This window comes from Sminthopsis crassicaudata, chromosome 4 (genome assembly GCF_048593235.1).
Source record: "Sminthopsis crassicaudata isolate SCR6 chromosome 4, ASM4859323v1, whole genome shotgun sequence".
In the NCBI taxonomy this organism is placed as follows: domain Eukaryota; kingdom Metazoa; phylum Chordata; class Mammalia; order Dasyuromorphia; family Dasyuridae; genus Sminthopsis; species Sminthopsis crassicaudata.
In genome coordinates this window covers 231,366,274-231,382,619 of record NC_133620.1, presented here as the reverse complement: position 1 = coordinate 231,382,619, position 16,346 = coordinate 231,366,274, and the positions used below count along the sequence as shown (strand labels likewise).

The window sequence follows — 16,346 nt, the reverse complement described above, 5'->3', positions numbered from 1 at the left end:
ATCCAGGGAAAATAGACCAAAAACTAATTGGAAACTAAATAATCTCATCTCAAAGAATGATTGGGTGAAACATTAAATCATATACACAATTAGTAATTTCACCCAAGAGAATGACAATAATAAGATGTCATACCGAAATGTATGCAATGCAGGTAAAGTGGTAATAAGGGAAATTGTATATCTCTAGAGGCTTACTTGCATAAAATAGAGAAAGATAAAATCAATGAATTAGGCTTACAACTAAAAAGGCTAAAAAAGAGAAAATTTAAAAACCCCAATTAAACACTAAACTTGAAATTCTAAAAATAAAAAGAGATTAATAAAATTGAAAGTAAAAAAAACACTATTAAATTAATAAATAAACTAAGAGTTGGTTTCATGAAAAAACCAACAAAATAGATAAACACTTGATAAATTTGATTAGAAAAAGGAAAGAGGAAAATCAATTTGTTAGTTTTAAGAATGAAAAGGGAGAAATTTCCACTAATGAAGAGGAAATTAGAGCAATAATTAGGAATTACTTTGCCCAACTTTATGGCAATAAATTTGAGAACTTAAATGAAATGGATGAATACCTTTAAAAATTAGGTTACCCAGATTAACAGAGGAAAAAGTATATGGTTAAATAGTCCCATTTTAGAAAAAGAAATAGAACAAGCTATTAATTAATTCCCTTAAAAATTTCCCAGCACCAAATGGATTTACATGTGAATTCTATCAAACATTTATAGAACAATTAACTTTAATGCTATATAAACTATTTGAAAAAATAGGGAATAAAGAAGTCCTATTAAATTCATTTTAAGACACAGACAAGGTACTGATACCTGAACCAGGTAGGATGAAAACGGAGAAAGAGAATTATAGACCAATCTTCCTAATGAACATTGATGCAAAAATCTTAAATAAAATCATAGCAAAAATATTACAGAAAATCATCTCCAGGATAATACACCATGAACAAATAGTATTTATACTAGCAATGCAGGGCTGGTTCAATATTAGAAAAACTACTAGTATAATTGACTATATCAATAATCAAATTAACAAAAACCCTATGATCATCTCAATAGATGCAGAAAAAGCATTTGACAAAATCTAACATCCATTCCTATTAAAACCCCTAGAGAATATAGGAATAAATGGACTTTTCCTTAAAATATCCAATAGCATCTCTTTAAAACCATCAGTAAAAATCATATGTAATGGTGATAAAATGTAGCCATTCCCAGCAAAATCAGGAGTAAAGCAAGGTTGCTAACTTTTAACATTACTATTCAGTATTGTATTAGAAACGCTAGCTTTGGCAATAAGAGATTACAAAAAAATTAAGTGAATTGAAGTAGGTAATAAGGAAACCAAATTATTATTTGTTGCAGATGATATGATGATATACTTAGAGAACCACAGAGATTCTACTTAAATTATTAGAAATAATCCACAATTTTAGCAAAGTTGCAGGATACAAAACAAATCCAAAAAAATCATGAGCATTTTTATACATCACTAACAAAATACAATAGCAAGAGATACAAAGAGAAATTCAATTTAAAATAACTGTTTATAGTATAAAATATTTGTGAATCTCTCTGCCAAGAGAAAGTCAGGAACTATATGAACAAAACTACAAAACACTTTCCACACAAATAAAGTCAGATCTAACTAGTTGGAAAAATATTAAGTGCTCTTGGATAGGTCAAGCAAATATAATAAAAATGACAATACTACCTAAACGAATTTATTTAGTTAGTTCTATACCAATCAGACAATCAGAAACTATTTTAATGACCTAGAAAAAATTACAACAAAATTCATCTGGAAGAACAAAATGTCAAGAATTTCAAGGAAAGTAATGAAAAAAAAAAAATCAAATGAAACTGGCCTAGCTTTACCTGATCTAAAACTATATTATAAAGCAGTGATCACCAAAACCATTTGGTACTGGCTAAAAAATAGACTAGTTGATCAGTGCAATAGGTAAGGTTCACAGGGCAAAATAGTCAATAACTATAGCAATCTAGTTTTTAACAAACCCCAAAATTCCAACTTTCTGGATAAGGATTCATTATTCATTATTTAACAAAAATTGCTGGGAAAATTGGAAATTAGTATGGCAGAAACTAGGCATTGACCCATACTTAACACCGTACATGATCTAGGCATAAAGAATTATAGATAAATTAGAAATACAAAGGATCGTTTACCTCTCAGACTTGTGGAGGAGGAAGGAATTTGTGACCAAAGAAGAACTAGGGGTCATTATTTATCACAAAATAGAAAATTTTTGATTATATTAAGTCAAAAAGCTTTTGTATGAACAAAACCAATGCAGACAGGATTAGAAGGGAAGCAACAAACTGGTAAACCATCCTTACAGCTAAAGGTTCTGATAAAGTCTCCATCTCCAAATTATATACAGAATTGACTCTAAAAACGCCATTCTCCAATAATAAATAAATAAATGGTCAAAGGAATGAAGAGACAATTTTCAGGTGAAGAAATTGAAACTATTTCTAGTCATATGAAAAGGTGTTCCAAATCATTGTTGATCAGAGAAATAAAAATTAAGATAACTCTGAGATATCACTACACACCTGTCATATTGGCTAAAATAACAGTAAAAGATAATGCTGAATGTTGGAGGGGATGTGGGAAAACTGGGACACTGGTTCATTGTTGGTGGAATTGTGAATGGATTCAACCATTCTGGAGAGCAATTTGGAACTATGCTCAAAAAGTTATCACACTGTGCATACCCTTTGATCCAGCAGTGTTACTACTGGGCTTATATCTCAAAGAGATATTAAAGAAGGGAAAGGGACTTTTATGTGGAAAAAATGTTTGTGGCAGCCCTTTTCATAGTGGCTAGAAACTGGAAATTGAATGGATGCCCACCAATTAGAAAATGGCTGAATAAATTGTGGTATATGAATGTTATGGAGTATTATTGTTCTATAAGATATGATCAGCAGGATGAATACAGAGAAGGTTGGGGAGACATGTATGAACAGATGTTAATAAAAATAAAATTTAAAAAATGAAAAGGATTAATTTATGTCAATGATAAAGAAATTAAAGTGATGCTTAGGAACAATTTTGCCAAACTGCAGGGCAACAGGTATGAAAATCTTTCTGAAATGAATGAGTATTTACAGAAACATACATTGCCCAGATTAAATGAGAAGGAAACAAATTACTTAGTCCCATTTTACAAAAAAATAATTTGATCAAGCCATTAAGCCAGATGGATTCTACCAAACAATTTAAGAACAATTAATTCCAGTCCTATGTACACTATTTGGAACAATAGGTAAAGAAAGAATCCTGCCAGATTCCTTCTCCTATTATACAAATATGGCATAAATACCTAAACTAGGAAGAACCAAAGGAGAAAAAGAAAATTACAAACTAAGCTCCATCATGAATTTTGGTGCAATTTTTTTTTTACAATTTTCTTTTTTTATCATCATCATCATCATCATCATCATCATCATCATCATCACCATAGCTTTTTATTGACAAAACATATGCATGGATAAGTTTTCAGCATTGACACTTGAAAACACTTTTGTTCCAATTTTTCCCCTCCTTCCCTCCATCCTCTCCCCTAGATGGAAAGCAATCCCATATATGTTAAAATATATGTAAAATATAATATATGGATACATATTTATACAGTTCTATTGTTGCACAAGAAAAATTGGATTTAGAAAGGTAAAAATAACCTGGAAAGAAAAAGAAAAATGCAAGCAAACAACTACAGAAAGAGTACTACTACTATTTTATTTTCCACACTCCTTTGGAATTGAATTGGATCTTCTTATTGCCGAAGATAAACACTTCCATCAGAAATGATCCTCATATTGTTGCTGAAGTGTATGATGATCTCCTGGTTCTGATCATTTCATTGAGTATCAGTTCATGTAGGTTTCTCCAAGCCTCACTGTATTCATCCAGTTGATCATTTCTTACAGAACAATAATATTCCATAACATTCATCTATCATAATTTACTTAGCATGAGCTTCCATTCAATTTCCAGTTTCTAGCTAATATGAAAAGGGCTTCCACGAACATTTTTGCACATATAGGTCCCATTCTCTTCTTTAATATCTCTTTGGGATATAAACCCAGTAGTAACACTTCTGGATCAAAGGGTATGCATAGCTTGATAACTTTTTGAGCATTGTTCCAAATGGCTCTCCAGAATGTTTGGATCTGTTCACAATTCCACCAACAATGAATCAGTGTGTCAGTTTCCCCACATCCTCTCCAACATTCATCATTATCTTTTTCAGTCTGAAAAAGATAGCCAATATGACAGGTATGTAGTGGTGTCTTAGAGTTTTGTGTGATAAATAATGATGTAGAATACCTTTTCATATGAGTAGAAATAGTTTTAATTTCATCATCTGAAAACTGTTTTCATATCCTTTGACCATTTATCAATTGAAGAATGACTTGATTTCTTATAGAGTCAATTCTCTCTATATTTTGGGAATAAGGTCTTTATCAGAACTTTTAACTGTAAAACTGTTCCCAGTTTACTGCTTCCCTTCTAATCGTGTCTGTATAAGTTTTGTTGGGCAAAAGCTTTTTAACATGAGTTAAACAAAATGTTCTATTTTGTGATTAATATTGATCTCTAGTTCTTCTTTGGTCACAAATTCTTTCCTCCTCCTCCTATGTTCTTCTAATTTATTTTTAATCTCATTCTTTATGCCTAAATCATGAACTCATTTCAATCTTATCTTGGTGTATAGTATTAAGTATGTGTCAATGCCTACTTTCTGCCATACTAATTTCCAATCTTCCCAGCAGTTTTTTTTTCCCCCTCAGGCAATGGGAGTTAAGTGACTCAACCAGGGTCACACAGCTAGGAAGTATTAAATGTCTCAGACCAGATTTGAACTCAGGTCCTCCTGACTTCTGGGCTGGTGCTTTAACCACTGCACAACCTAGCTGTCCCCCCCTTTTTTTTTTAAAGAGTATATTCTTATCCCAAAAGTTGGGATTTGTCAAACTAGACTGTTACAAGTACTATTTTGTCCTGTGAATTTAACTTATTCCACTGATCAACTAGACTATTTCTTAGCCGATACCAAATGTTTTTGGTGACTGCTGCTTTATAATATAGTTTTAGATTAGATACAACTAGGCCACTTTCATTTGATTTTTTTTATTAGTTCCTTTGAAATTCTTGACCTTTTTTCAAATAGTTTATATAGCATTAGACTTAGTTGTTCTTTAAATGTTTGGTAGAATTCACATGTAAATCCATCTGGTCCTAGGGATTTTTTCTTAGGGAGTTGGTTAATAGATTGTTCTATTTCTTTTTCTGAAATGGGACTATTTAGACTACTTACTTCTTCCTCTGTTAATCTGGGCAAGCTATATTTTTGAAGGTATTCTTTAATTTCATTTAAGTTATCGAATTTATTGGCATAAAGTTGAGCAAAGTAGCTCCTAACTATTGTTCTAATTTCCTCTTCATTAGTGGTGAGTTCTCCCTTTTCATTTTCAAGACAAACAATTTGCTTTTTCTCTTTCCATTTTTTTAATCAGATTTAATAAGGGTCTGTCTCTTTTGATGGTTTTTTCATAGAACCAACTCTTAGTTTTATTAATTAATTCAATATATATATATTTTTTTTTACTTTCAATTTTATTAATCTCACTTTTTATTTTTAGAATTTCAAGTTTTGTGTTTCTCTGGGGGTTTTTAATTTGTTCCTTTTCTAGAAATTTTAGTTGTAAGCCCAATTCATTGGCCCTCTCTTTCTTTATTTTATGCAAGTGGGCCTGTAGAGATATAAAACTTCCCCTTATTACTGCTTTGGCTATATCCCACACATTTTGGTATGATGTCTCATTATTGTCATTTTTTTGGGTGAAGTTATTGTCTATGATTTGCTGTTTTACCCAATCATTCTTTAGTATAAAATTATTTAGTTTCCAATTATTTTTTGGTCTATTTTCCCCTGGCTTTTTATTAAATGTAATTTTCATTTCATTGTGGTCTGAAAAGGATACATTTACTATTTCTGCCTTACTGCATTTGATTTTGAGGTTTTATGCCCTAATATACGATCAATTTTTGTATAAGTTCCATGAACTGCTGAGAAGAAAGTATGCTCCTTTCTGTCTCCATTTAGCTTTTGCCAAAGATCTATCATATCAAACTTTTCTAGTATTCTATTTACCTCTTTGACTTCTTTCTTATTTATTTTGTGGTTTGATTTATCTAATTCTGAGAGTGCAAGGTTGAGATCTCCCACTATTATAGTTTTGCTGTCTATTTCTTCTTGCAGCTCTCTTAAGTTCTCTTTTAAGAATTTAGATGCTGTACCATTTGGTTCCTATATGTTTAATATTGATATTCCTTCATTATCTATGCTACCCTTTAGCAGGATATAATGCCCTTCCTTATCTCTTTTAATTAGATCAATTTTTGGTTTTGCTTGATCTGAGATGAGGATGGCTACCCCTGCTTTTTTGGCTTCACCTGAAACATAGTAGATTCTGCTCCACCCTTTTACTTTTAGTTTGAATGTATCACCCTGTTTCATGTGTGTTTCCTGCAAACAATATATAGTAGGATTCTGACTTTTAATCTAGTCTGGTAACTGCTTCTTCTTTTTGAGGGAGTTTACCAATTCACATTTATGAATAGAATGACTAATTCTATATTACTTGCCATCATATTTACCCGATTATGCTTTTCTCCTTTCCTTCCCTCTTACCCCCTTACCCAGTATCAAACTTGTGAACATCACTTGCTTTTCACAGCCCTCCTTTTAGTATCCCTCCCCCATCTTAAAGTTCCTCTTCCTATTTTAACCCTTTTCCTCATAATTTCTGTATTGCCTTCCCCTTAGCTTACTCCTTCCCTCTCACTTTTCAATGAAGTGGAAGAAGTTTCACTATAAATCGAATATGTCTATTGATACACACTGTGTTCATCTCCCTCCTTTCTTTCTCTCAGATATAATAGGTTACCTTTGCTTCTTCATGAGATGTAGGAATTGAAGGAGTCCTACCAAATTCCTTTTATGACACATACATGGTATTGATACCTAAACCAAGTAGATTGAAAATTGAGAAAGAAAACTATAGAACAATCTCCTTAATGAATGTTGATGCTAAAATCTTAAATAAGGTATTAGCAAAAAGACTTCAAAAAATCATCCGTAGGATAATACACTATGATCAAGTAGGATTTATACAAGGAATGCAGGGCTGGTTTAATATTAGGAAAACTACCACCACTTTACCCTTTTATTCTTCCAGATGAATTTTGTTGTTATTTTTTTCCAGGTCATTAAAGTAGTTTCTTAGCAGTCTGATTGGTATCGCACTAAATATGTTGATTATTTCAGGCAATATAGTCATATTTATTATATTCGCATGACCTGTCCAAGAGTAATTAATATTTTTCCAATTGTTTAGATCTGACTTTATGTGTGTGGAAAGTGATTTGTAGTTTTGCTCATATAGTTCCTGACTTTCCTTTGGCAGATAGATTCCCAAACATTTTATACTATCAACAGTTATTTTAAATGGAATTTCTCTTTGTATCTCTTGCTACTGTATTTTGTTAGTGATGTATAAGAATGCTGATGATTTATTCGTATTTATTTTTTTATATCCTGCAACTTTGCTAAAGTTGTGGATTATTTCTAATAGCTTTTTTGTAGAATCCCTTGTGGTTCTCTAAGTATACCATCATATCATCTGCAAAGAATGATAATTTGGTTTCCTCCTTATCTACTCTAATTCCTTTAATCTTTTTCATCTCTTATTACGAAAGCTAGCATTTCTAATTTGATATTGAATAGTAATTCATTTCCATTTGTTCGTCTGATTTTTAATGAATTGTTTTCTTAATTTGCTTTTTTTATTTATTTTTCTATTTTTCTAATCGATTTTAAAAAATTAATTGGTTTGTTCTATGGATTTTTTCTTCCATTTTGCCAATTTTTAAAAAAAGAATTATTTTCTTTTTCCAATTCACAAATTCTGTTTTCCTTGGAATTGTTTACCTTTTCCAATTCACAAATTCTGTTTTCCTGGGAGTTATTTATTTTTCCCAATTCACAAATTCTTTATCCATTCTATCTTTTAATGACTTATCCTGACCCTCTTGTGAAGCTTTCCTTTCCTTTCCCCATTTTTCATCCAGCTCTCTTTTAAGATTTGTTTTAGTTTCTTCTATGAGATCCTGATGTGTGAAGACCAGATCATATCCACTTTTGGATCTAGAGACAAACTGTTTTTAGTCTCTTTAGGGTGTGAAGTCTGCTCTCTTTCTATATAGAAGCTATCAATAGTTAGAACATACTTTGGTTTTTTTGTTCATTTTGAAATTAAAAAAACACAACAACAACAATAAAAAACAAACAAACAAACAAAAACCCTATGGTCTGCTTATCAGGGACAGTGGGATATTTCCAAGCTCCCTCTATAGACAACAGGAAGTGGCAGTGAAGGGGTAGTGGGAAAGCACTTACGGGCTGCACAGGTACCTGAAATCAGGTCCTGAAATCAGCAGCAGTTGAAAGGCACCTACTAAGGCTGCCTTGGGACCAACTACTGTGGCTTTGTCTGTATCAAGCTGAGTAACAGGTGCTGGGTGGGTGTGACCAGGTCCTAAGAGACTCTAGTTTTTGGAGATATTGTCTTTAATCCCTGTGTTTATAGCTTCTCAGCTGATCTACTGGCTTGCTGCCAGGGCAAAGTAGCTCACACTGTAAAGTTCTCCCTGTGGATTTTTTGCCAGCAAGACCACACCCTGCCCCCCTCTAGTCTGCTCAGTGTGAACTGTTTCCCAAGCTCTCACTGTGTTCCTGAGGTCTGTGCCTGGCCTACCTTGTTCTGTTCCCGCTTGCAAGTAAAAACAGATCTTTTCTAGAGAATTTTGAGAATATCTTCTGTTGGTAATGTGTGGTAGTCCCAATATTCATGAGTTTTGACAGCCAGGCACTAATTCTGAGGTTGAATATCATTACAATAGATTGAGGGGAAGATAATTTAGAAAAATGCATATGTCCTCTCCACCATCTTAGCTCCACCTCCCAATCCTTTTCATTTTTGATTCGGGTGATTTAGTTTTTTCTTTCCTTTTTCTAATCAAATTTTTACCAAAAATGTATCTATTTTGTGGATGTTTTAGTAAAACCAACTTTTAGTTTTATTAATTAGTTCAAGCTTTTTCTTAGTTTCAATTTTATTGATCTCTCCTTTGTGTTTCACAATTTTTAATTTGGTAGGTAATTGGGGTTTTGAATTTTTTTCTAGCTTTTTTTATTTGCATGCTTAATTCATTGATTTCCTCTTTATTTTGTTCATATAGCTATTTAAAGATATAAAATTTTCCCAAGAACGGCTTTGGCTGCAGTCTATAGGTTTGGTATGCTGTCTTGTTACACATTCTTTTTTTGTCAGAGAGTCTCTTCTGGATCTATTTTCCAGGTGGACTTTTTTCCAATAAGGCATTTTACATTTTCTTTCATTTTTTTCAATCTTTTAGGTTTGTATGACTGATTCTTGTTTCACAGAGTATTTAGTTTTCATTTGCCCTGTTCTAGTTTTTTTTTTTTTTTAATTATTATTATAGTTTTTTTTTTTTCCAAGACATATGCTTTGGGTAATTTTTTCTGATAACACTGATAACTGTAAAATCTTTTGTTCCAGTTTTTCACCTACTTCCCTCCACCCCCTCCTCCATATGGCCGGTACATGATTTGTTTTGTTTTGTTTTAATTAATATTATAACTATATATGTTTTGACAGTACATATGCATGGGTAATTCTTTTTTACAAGATAATCCCTTGTATTCACTTTTCCAAATTTTCCCCTCCCTCTCTATACTCTCTCCCTTAGATGACAGGCTATTCCATACATATTAAATATGTTACAGTATATCCTAAATACAATATATGTGTGTAAAACCAAATTGCTTGTTGCCCAGTAAGAATTGGATTCAGAAGGTAAAAGTAACCTGGGTAGAAGGATAATAGTGCAAACAGTTTACACTCAATTCCCAGTATTCCTTCTCTGGATGTAGCTGTTTCAGTCCATCATTGATCAACTGTAAATGAATTGGATCTTCTTTATGTTGAAGATATCCACTTCAATCAGAATATGTCTTCATACAGTATCGTTGTTGAAGTGCATAGTGATCTCCTGGTTCTGCTCATTTCACTCAGCATCAGTTCATTTAAGTCTCTCTGAGCCTCTCTGTATTCATCCTGCTGGTCATTTCTTACAGAATATTAATATTCCATAACATTTATATACCAAAATTTACCCAACCTTTCTCCAATTAAGGGGCATCCATTCATTTCTAGCCATCACAAAAAAGAGCTGCCACAAACATTTTGCAACATATAGGTCCCTTTCCCTTCTTAAGTATTTCTTTGAGGTATAAGCCCAGTAATAGCACTGCTGGATCAAAGGACATGCACAGTTTGATAAATTTTTGGGCATAGTTCCAAATTGCTCTCCAGAATGGCTAGATCCTTTCACAACTTCACCAACAATGCCACAGTGTCCCAGTTTTCCCACATCTCCTTCAACATTTATCATTATTATTTCCTGTCATCTTAGCCAATTTGACAGGTGTATAGTGGTATCTCCGAGTTGTCTTAAGTTACATTCTCATTGGAATACTTTCATATGAGTAGAAATAGTTTCAATTTCATCATCTGAAAATTATTCATATCTTTTGGCCATGTACATTTGGAAAATGGCTTGATTTCTTATAAATTAGAGTCAGTTCTCGATATATTTTGGAAATGAGGCCTTTATCAGGACCTTTAACTGTAAAAATGTTTTCCCAATTTGTTACTTCCCTTCTAATCTTGTTTGCAATATTTGGCTTGTACAAAAGCTTTTTAATTTGATGTTATAAAATCTTCTATTTTGTGATCAATAATGATCACTAGTTCTCCTTTGGTTATAAATTCCTTCCTCCTCCACAAATCTGAGAGGTAAATTATCTTATATTCCTCTAATCTATTTATGATCTCATTCTTTACATCTAAAGCATGGACCCATCTTGATCTTATCTTGGTATATGATGTTAACCATAGGTCCATATCTAATTTCTGCCATACTAATTTCCAGTTTTCCCAATAGTTTTTTTTTTTTTCAAATAATGAATGCTTATCTCAAAAGTTGGTATCTTTGGGTTTGTCAAACACTAAATTGCTATAGTTGTACCCTGACCCGACCTGCGGGTCTCGAACTAGGGGGGTCTGAAGCCGCGTGCCAACCTGTAAGCAAAGCTAGTAAGGCGACAACCTGGGAATGGGTGAAGAAAGCAAGAGGCAGAGACAACTCTGTGCAAAGCAGAATAGCTCATTTATTGAAGGAAAGTACAAGGCTTATATATGTTTCCAGAGTATAGGTTTGAAAAAACAGTTCTGTGACTATGTGACTAGGGGAACGTTTGATGATTAAGGAACATCTGGTGTTAGATATGTGTGACCTTGTGATATTTTATGGCAGGATGCTCTCAGGCTAAGAAAGAATGCTTTATTGCTAACACCTGGGCTTAATGACCTTCAAGGCAGGATGTTCTCATGCTTCACTGTATTGCTTATCAGTTCTTTGGTATTTGGGGTGTGGGGCAATGGCTCCAGCATGTCCCCCTTCTTCAATTAGAAAATAGGAGGGAAGGCATTTTGACTCAGAGGAATCACGTCTAGCCAATTTGAAATTTTAATTATTATAATCCTGTTGTTATGGTTTTTCTCAATTCTATGCATAGGGAGGAGAGCACTGAACAGAGCGGAGAATTAGCAGAGGCTTCTATCCCTAGGGTCAGATGGTCCACTGAGACCAACAGCTATGGGGAACACCAATTTTTGTTGAGTTTGTCTGTCTTTGTTAGGCCGTTGAGTCATAGGTGGTCCTGTCTATTCTATGGTAGGCAGAATTCCTAATGACCATATGTATTGCAGGCTGATTTGAGACAGGTATCAAGCATACAGTCCTGATGATCTTCCAGTGCTCGTGTGTTGCTGAGGTCAGTACCTTTCTGCCTTTCAGGGAACAGCCAGTGCATTATGAGTTTTGCATCTCCATCTCCGTATTTCTCTCCCCTAGCAAGAGTATGAGAAAGCCTGGCCTTTTATAAAGGCTTATCAGCCAATTAGAGGTTAGAATTTGAGGGACTAATTCTTATGAATATCATTTTGCCTTCTCTCTTATCAAAGGTGGGAAAAAAGATTTTTGTGAGAGTAAAGGCCAATGCCTATTTACATGGGCAGAACACAGATCCGAACCTTCTATACCAAGGCTCTTTAAGTAAATATTCATCAAATTTTAAAGGGTGTACATAATTTTGTTCTGAGGACAATTCCTCAGTTGATCCGCTATCAGGCAAATGCTGATAGAATATGTGTGCCTTTTTAGAAACAGCCGTGTCTATTTGGTTTTTGACAAAGGTGGTCAGTCTATTGAAAGCCCAAGGGCCGAAGGATATCAGGAGTAAAAGTCCTATAAGGGGGCCAAGCAACCTGGGGAGGAGAGTCGATAGCCATGGTGATGTAGAAAACCAGTTTTTATACAAGGATTCCTGCTGTTCCCTCTCCTTTTTCCTTTTTTCTAGACTATCCCTTACTTTCTGCAAGCTGTTGTCAACCAGTCCTAATTTATCTGTGAAAAAACAACATTCTTCTTTAAGGGCGGCGCATAAACCTCCTTGCTGTAAAAAGAGAAGATCCAAACCTCTTCTATTCTGTAACACTACTTCAGCCAGGGAGGCTACAGAGTCTCTAAGGTGTTGCAAGCCTGTCTGTAATTCTAAAATATCTTTGTCAATGACAGCACTTAATTGGTGGAATTGGTTGGTGGACTGGACTAGGGAAGCTATGCCTGTTCCTGTCCCTATGGCACCAAGGCCCAAGATGGCAGTAACGGTTAGGGCTGTGAGTGGCTCTCTTTTTTGTCTAAGGTGGGAAGAGGTCTGTTTATCTAAAAAGGTAAGAAATTCATCAGGGGAGTGTATAGTGACATGCGGGAAAAGGGCGAGGACACAATAATCATGATCAGATACAAAGTCAGTATTGACAATGAATGTAGTTAAGCCAGAAGAGCATGCAAAATAGGAGCCTTCGGGGGCAGAGGTATATATAGAGGTGGGGTTAGGGACAAAGGAATGGTTGCATAGGGGGGCTAGTGTATCGGGTGGGAACATAGAGGGACCGAGGATACAAGTACCAATACCGGTTATTTTGGTAAGTGTCAGTCCCTGAACATTGTCAGGGGCTCATCTAAGTTGTGAGGGGTCGTCGGTAGATATAGGTGTGCCTATTTGTGCTATCCCTTCATAGAATGGGGGGGTGGAGGAGTAGCAAACCCAACATTCTTCTAAAAAGGAAATATTGAGATGGTGAATAGTGTGGACCGTCGCAATAATAAGAGCTAATATAGTAGACGAAGGGGAGGAAGGACCAGAGGGGATAGTAGGGTACCACATAGGTGTGGGGTGAGAGTGGGGGGTAGGGGCTAACAAGGGGGGTGTTGGGGTTTCTTTTCGCGGTGGAAGAGGCTTATGATTAGGCAGTAACTGTACATTAGGTCCAATTCCGACTTGGGTCTCGGGTGTGGGTGCAGTTTTCAAAAGCTTAATAGTAAAAAGCAGTCCATTGTCATAATTGTCCTTATAGAGGCGCAGACCCCACATGAGTCCATGTTCCCACAATGGAGACTGTTTCCCTGGTTCAGTAAATTTGATCCGCAATGGATGACACCAGGTATCACACCTAGGGTCTGTCTTAGGGGTGCCATCTTTGAACCTATCTATGTTTTTGTGGTCATAATCTGCTTTGACAGTAACATAGTCCCAACTAGATGATGGTTTCCAATAAGTGTCGCCTGAGGTTTCACATCCCCATGATGCACAGAAGAAACTCTCAGGGCCTCCGCATTTATGTGTCAGTGATCTGTCCCTATGTTTGCTCCCGGGGCATACATAAAGTGGCATCTGTGTGGTGACAGAGCGATGCCATGGGGACATGCATCCCCATCCCCTATTGAGGCGTTGGTTGGGTGGTGTGTCACCGTGGTAATCTTGGGAGTCCCAGTCGGATGCTCCTCTAGCCAGGACGCATAGGTCGGGGGTCAGGTCGGGCCAGGGGATGGAGCTGTGTAGCTGCGAGGTGCTCCATGCTGTGTCTCCCCAGGAATTCGTGACAATCCATGTGTAGTTGTGGATTTGGTAGGCTGAGTGGGCCTGGTGCAGCAAACTCAAAAGAGCAATGACAGGAAGCAACATTTTCTGCCTGCAAGAGAACAGAAATCATTTTTTCTCCTCAGGGTTATTCCCTGGGTGGATGTTAGCAGGGTTGATCCCTGGGTGGGTGTTAATTTGTTTAATTAGTCTGTCTGGAAGCCATCTGGCATTTTGGGCTCGGGTGTCATAGACACATTCATGTCCTTTTCCCCAAATGAGGACAGGGTCCGGACCATGCCATTGGTTGGTAAGAGGGTCCTTCCATTTTACTTGAGCATAAGTGTTTTTTGTGGAAGGGTGCCAGAGGCGATCTGCAGCAGATTTTCCATCCTTATCCAGGTTTAAGTAATTGAGCACAAAGAGTGCATGATTTAGCAATATCTTATGATTGCCAGTTCTTGGGTAGAGGATCTCAGGACCAGATTGTAATTTTGAGATCATTCTTTTCAGTGTCTGGTGTGCCCTTTCAACTATACCTTGACCTTGAGGATTATATGGGATACCCGTGATATGTTTGATACCCATATGTGCACAAAACTGTTTAAAGGAAGAGTTGATGTATCCGGGGCCATTATCTGTTTTAAGAATTTTGGGCTTAGGTGCAGTGACCAGAGAGGCCATGATATGGCTAATAACATGCTTAGTAGCTTCTCCAGTTTGCAAGGTGGCAAAGAGGAAGCCACTAAAGGTATCAATGGATACGTGAATGTATTTAAATTTGCCAAATGGTGTAAAGTGGGTAACATCCATCTGCCAGATTTCCCCAGGGACAAGACCGCGGGGGTTGACTCCTAAGTGTGGCTCGGGTAAGAGCACTAGACATCCCGGGCATTGTTTAACTATTTGTCTGGCTTGTTCTCTAGTAATCCTATATTGTTGGTGCAAGGTATGAGCATTAAGGTGGTGTAATTCATGTGCTTTAGTGGCGGCATCCACGGGGGAGGTGTTTAGTAATGTGGCTAGGAAGGCTTGCCTGGAGGCAAGATCTACTACATCATTTCCTTCTGATAAGGGGCCGGGGAGATCAGAGTGTGCTCTGATATGACAGATAAAGAAGGGATGATCTCTTTCTAGGATAAGCTTTTGTATCTGGGAAAACATGGGAGAGGCATTAGTAGAGGGTCTAATATAAGGGACAGTCTCAAGCAATGGGATGGAATTGGCAATATAGGCACTGTCAGTATAAATGTTCATCGGGCCAGAGACGTTTTTAAATACCCAGAAAATGGCTGCTAATTCTACAGTTGAGCTGAAGCATAAGGGGTATGGAAAGAAGTAAGGGCTGCATCAACTGTAACTGCAGCCTTGCCTGAGGAGGATCCATCAGTAAATATCAGGTGAGCCTGTTTTATAGGGGCTTTTTTAGTAACATGTGGAAAGGTAACAGGGGTTTCTACAAGGAATTTTATAAGCTTATCTGAGGAGTATTGATTATTGATAGTTCCTTGATAGGAGATAGTAGCTATAGTCCAGGCATCATTTTTTTGTTGGAGCTGAGATAGTTCTGTACTAGTATATGGACAAACAATATGGTCAGGGTCTTTTCCAAAGAATTTGACAGACAGGGTCCTTCCTTCTTGTAAGAGCTCTGCTATGAGGAGGGGGTAGGTAGAGAGTACCTTATTAGGTGTTGCTGGGCTGTGAATCCAGTATAAGGGCATGTCTTGCCATAATAGTCCAGTGGGAGAAAAGGTTGTGGAAAAGATAAGGGGCCATAATTTTCTCTTTGGGTCATAGTATCCCATTTTTTGAGTGGAAATTGCCTGGTTAACTTTTTGTAGAGCAGTTTCGCCCTCTACTCTCATAGTACGTGGTGAGGTCGGGTCCGAATCTCCTTTTAAGATATCAAAGAGAGGTTTAAGATCTCCTGTAGTTAGTTTTAAGTAGGGGCGTAGCCAATTAATGTCTCCCAATAATTTCTGGAAATCATTTAAGGTGTGAAGGTGGGTGGTACGTATCTGGGTTTTCTGGGTTATTACGTGGTTGAAATGTAGTTCAAACCCAAGGAAAAATTGAGGGGAGTTGAACTGAACCTTATCTGGAGAAATAAACAACCCTCTGTTTTATAAGGCAATTATCAGTTGACGTGTTATTTTAGTCAATT

At 36.1% G+C, this 16,346-nt stretch overlaps 1 pseudogene; it reads right to left on the bottom strand.

Annotated features, from left to right (window-relative positions):
- Positions 1-12,070, bottom strand: part of LOC141540712 (creatine kinase B-type-like) — a 133,576-nt pseudogene extending 121,506 nt beyond the window's left edge.
- Between the last annotated feature and the right edge of the window lie 4,276 nt (positions 12,071-16,346).